The 4,903-nt window shown below is 39.6% G+C and overlaps 1 non-coding gene across 1 annotated transcript; it reads left to right on the forward strand.

The window, feature by feature from the left end:
* Positions 1 to 3,193: 3,193 nt before the first annotated feature.
* Positions 3,194 to 3,334, forward strand: LOC132228838 (U4 spliceosomal RNA). The gene has a single exon (XR_009451451.1). It is a non-coding gene; the product is annotated as a U4 spliceosomal RNA (small nuclear RNA).
* Positions 3,335 to 4,903: the final 1,569 nt, after the last annotated feature.

The raw sequence follows: 4,903 nt of genomic DNA on the forward strand, positions 1-4,903 counted from the left end.
TAATTCCCAAGGAAGGGAGAGGGAAGAGAGATAGAAACATTAATGATGAAAGAGAATCATTGATGGGCTGCCTCCTGTGAGCCCCCTGACTGGGGATCGAGCTCACAACCCAGGCATATGCCCTGACTGGGAATCGAACCGTGACCTCCTGGTTCATAGGTTGACATTCAACCACTGAGCCATGCTGGCTAAGTCCATGTGTGTTTCTTTCACAATATTTATCACAGTTTAAAGTTATTTTATTAATTTCTTTGGTGACTTCTTTTTGTCAGTTTTTCTCTTAAGGAAAGGGCAATATCTATCTTATTCACCACTGGATCCATAACATGGAACACAGTGCCTGACCCAAGCAGAATGAATGAATAAAGGGGTCCTACATGAGAAATGGATTTTAAGGTGGTATTGTCCATGTCATTATTCAAAGTAAAAACACTGAGTTACTGCCTGGGTGGGTATGGCTCAGTAGTTGAGCATCCTGGGCCTTCTTGCCAACTAACTTATTGTTTAAATGTCAGTAAACCCTATGACATCTTTGGGCCTTGAGTTCCTTATTGGAAAACTGAGGAAGTAAGTCAAGATTATCTTATAAGTTGCTACAATCAGTGTTTCCTAACTATGTGGAGGTTATGGATTCATTTCCAAATATGATAAATACTACTGCCTAGAAATTTGCACATGCATGTAAGGAGACATGTTTTTAAAATTTTATTTCTCGATTTGAGAGAGAGAGAGAAGGGAGGGAGGGAGGAAGGAAAGGAAAGAGAGAGAGAGAGAGAGAGAGAGAGACTTTGATTTGTTGTTCCACTTATTTATGCATTTATTGCTTGATTCTTGTGTGTACCCTGTCCAGGGATGGAACCTGCAATCTTGGCCAGGATGAAGATCTAATCAACTGAGTTACCTGGCCAGAGCTAATGAAACATGTTTTTGTGTAATGTTTTTTGGGTTCCTGGATTTTGTAACCCATTTACAGATTCACATTTTCAAAACTGTGCTTTAAATAATTTCCTGTATGTCATACAATATGCCAGCGTTTGCTTTGTGTTTTTTTTGAAATTCCTAAGGAATTCCTGATTTTGCTTCCTTCCTGTCTCCGTAGCTCAAGAGCTCCTAGAACGGTAAGGAAATTTGAGCAAGCTAAACCATTCATCTCATTTCCTTCCAGTTTATTACCTTCACTTAATCAGTACTTCTCTTTTGTTTGTTTAGTAACCCAGTGTTTTTGTTTTTTTTAAATAATATTTTTTTATTAATTTATAAATTCCCTCTCAATTCCCAATCCAGTGTTTTTGTGATGCCTTCCTGGAATTATTATAGAAAACACACACACACACACACACACACACACAATGTTTAATTTCTGAAAAAAAATAAGAGACAATCCAAATAGACTAATTCAAAGGTAAAAGCAATAGAACCGTAAGGCTAGAGAGGACCTGAGTCTACCTTACAGTTCCCTGATTTCAGGTGAAACACCTCTCAACATCCTGGAACATATATTTTTCAATGTGATTAAGGAATAGGAAAGAAAGGGCCGAAATAATTTTTCAGTCATTTAGCTGAGAAACAAAATGAACTAGATTATCTTTATTCAAAACAATAAGCATGAATATATATCAAACTTGTCCACAAAAAATGTTTTTAATAATAATAAAGGCATAAACTGACAATCTTTCAAAATCTAGTTTTTATCTATGATTTAAAGCAAAAAGGAAACATGGGGTGTTTTCTCATAAATACTAAGATAACAAAGCATCATGAACATTGGATTATCTTTCACAATGTGGCCTCAAGGATAAATTAAGTACATAAAGTCCATAACCTCCAGCCCTCATGTTAGGCAATCAATCCACTTATATTCAGAGAATATCAGAATATTAATAGAGGAAAGCTCAAATCTTGCATTTGCCACTAATTCATGGACTTGGACAAGTCAGCGTCTCTAGTTCTCAGTTTTTTTCATATCTTCAAAGTAAGAAAATGTTGATCTTGAGCATGGTTTTTCAAACTTTTTCTTTTTATTATTAAACTATTGGCCCGGTGCACAAAATTCGTGCACATTAAAAGGGAATTAATTAGAGGAAATATTTTAATATTGCTATTTGCCCTTTCTCTATAATAGAAGTGTCAGTGATGAAAGAAAATTAGTAAAATGTATATGAAACTCTCCCTCCTGTCAGAATCTGGGGTGCACTGTGGGACCCAGAGTCAAGTCCCCGCCCACCCACGTGCACCTCAAAATTGCATGAGACCCAGACCTGGCCAGCCCCACCCCCGTCAAGCCCTGCTAGGTGGGGGGCATAGCCTCAAGTCCCCTGTCAAGCCCCATGGAGTTGGGGGGCACGGCCTCAGGTCCCCCGGCCCTGGCATAAGGGCGTGACAACCATTTGCATATTAGCTCTTTATTATATAGGATAGCTTAAGAATTTTATTTGTTTGCAACTAAGCTTGTTAACACTAGTAATGAAAATGTACAAAGAATAATGTTGCAGTTTTGGGTTAGATTTAAGTCAAACATTCATTAATAACGAATCTTCCAATGTGAATATTCCAGAAATTTTTCTTAGCTATCTGATCAGAACTGTTTCTGAATTATTACCTTACTTTGGAAGGTATTGGCATACATTTGAATTACACTCAGAACTTTTCAAAATATGTAAGTCCTAATTTAAAAAACTATTCTATGTCAAACTAACACAATTTTAAAATGTTGATCTTGAGCATTTTTCAAACATTTAAAAAATTATTTTGGCTTTCTAATTTTATTTTTTTATTGCCACCCATAGTGAGACATAATTTTATTTTTTTTTAAAAGTGGCAACTTTTGTTACGTATATTTTACCATAATAAAAACATTTTATTTTGGAGAGGACAGTTACACTGTGAATTGGGAATCAAGTGAACAGTACCCCGACCTTGAGCCCGCTTCTCATCCGCCCCAATTCCCCGTCAGCATTAGGTTACTAGCATGTCCCCTCCCATAATGCTTTGCTTCATTCTCCACCAAAATCTAGTGCAGTGAAATAAAGCAGAAGAATCTTCAGAAACAGCCTATGCGTTTTCGAGAGATCCTAAGGTGACGGTATAATTTCCAACCAAACAATAATGGAAAGTTCTTCCATGAGCTTCAAACTCGCCTTTTTGAATTAGGAGCCTTGCTTACAGGGGACGATGAGCAGGGGAGGCGCTCGCCAGCTTTGCGCAGTGGCAGTATCGTAGCCAATGAGGTTTATCCGAGGCGCGATTATTGCTAATTGAAAACTTTTCCCAATACCCCGCCGTGACGGCCTGAAATACAGTCGGCACTGGCAATTTTTGACAGTCTCTACGGAGACTGATCTTTTCGGTTAGGAAAAAAGAGCCATCTTTTCTGTAGGTGCGCAAGTTGCCGTTGCTTTGAAGTTTTTACCTGCGAGGAGTGCCCTGGACCTGCTGTCTCTGGTCCACGTTGTATCTCTTCGTCTTTGCCACGCCAACACCCGAGGTGCGGCTGCTCCGGAAATGCTCCCTCTGGCCCCTGCCCCGGACATCTGCGCCCGTGCCCCCAGCTACTTGTTGCTCTTCGGCTCACCCTCGCTGTCGCTCGAGACATACATATTTGAGACATACATATTTTATACGTAGAGGCCCAGTGCCCGGGATTCATGCACTGGTGGGGGGCATGGCCTCCGGGGATCAGCCCGCTGTGGGGGCACTGCTCATCCTGGTCAGCTGAGCGACACTCCCACTGTGGTATTCCACCGGGGGCAGCTCCTGTGTAGAGCATCTGCCCCCTGGTGGTCAGTGCACATCGTAGCAACCAGTCGACCAGTCGTTCTGGTCGTTCTGCCATTTGGTAGCTGGGCTTTTATTATATAGGATTATCTGCATGATAACACAAGTTTCATGAGACAATGTCAACACTGTCTATTCAGCACACTCATATTTTGTTCTAATAGATTATGCCTGTTTTCTTTCTTCCTTTCTTTTTCTCTTTCTTTCTTTTTATTGCAGAGAATGACCCATTAAATTGATTTTATGACCTACACATGGGTCACAGCCTACAGTTTAAAAAACATTATGGAAAACATTAAAGTCACTTGTAGCTTTCATATTCTACTAATAAACTCTCTAGATGAACCACAAGTCAATAGCAAAATCAATTTACTTGAATTTCTATTTTCCCCCTTCCTATGTTGAAGGTGATAATGGATAGTGATAAAGAATTATAGGTAGCAAAACGGGAAAGTAGGAGCTTTGAGCATCCATGAAAGGAAATTCAGCCAGTAAGTAATTTAACATTGACCATAGAGAAAAAGGTAGAAGACATTCACAACTAAATTGGAAAGTTTTCATGGACATTTTTTTAACTGCCCATAAACTGTTCAAGTTTTAAGAGCTTCTTAAGTGAAATTTGAGAGAAAGAAGAGGTTGAGGTGGAAGGAAGAAAGAGAGGAAAGAGGGAGTAAAAAAGAAAAGAGGTACATGTTCAGTGTGGGTGGGTGATTCTGACCCCTCTGACCTCCACTGGTGCTAGGCTCAGTTTATATGAGAAATACCCTCTATTCATGTAGAAAGGACCTTCTGAGCCCCATCAGCATCCCCCACTGCTAAAGCACTCATTCAAAATTGCAGATCTGATTTTACATGTCTGTTTAACACTTTCCAGCATCTCCAGGATAAAGTGCAAATTCTTCAATGTGGCACACAAACCATTCATAACCTCATCATGCCCTCCCCTGTTTTCCCAACAACAGCCACACTCCCAATGCACATACATTATCATCAATTACATCAAACCCTTGGTGTTCTCCAAATCTCTCTTCTCAGGCCTCTAATTTTTTTTTCTTCCAGACCTTTTCTCTTTCTAGAATATTCTCCCTCTGCTTAACTCTTCTAGTCCTTGAAGTCTCAGCACAAGTAT

Source organism: Myotis daubentonii, chromosome 2, assembly GCF_963259705.1.
Source record: "Myotis daubentonii chromosome 2, mMyoDau2.1, whole genome shotgun sequence".
Lineage (NCBI taxonomy): Eukaryota > Metazoa > Chordata > Mammalia > Chiroptera > Vespertilionidae > Myotis > Myotis daubentonii.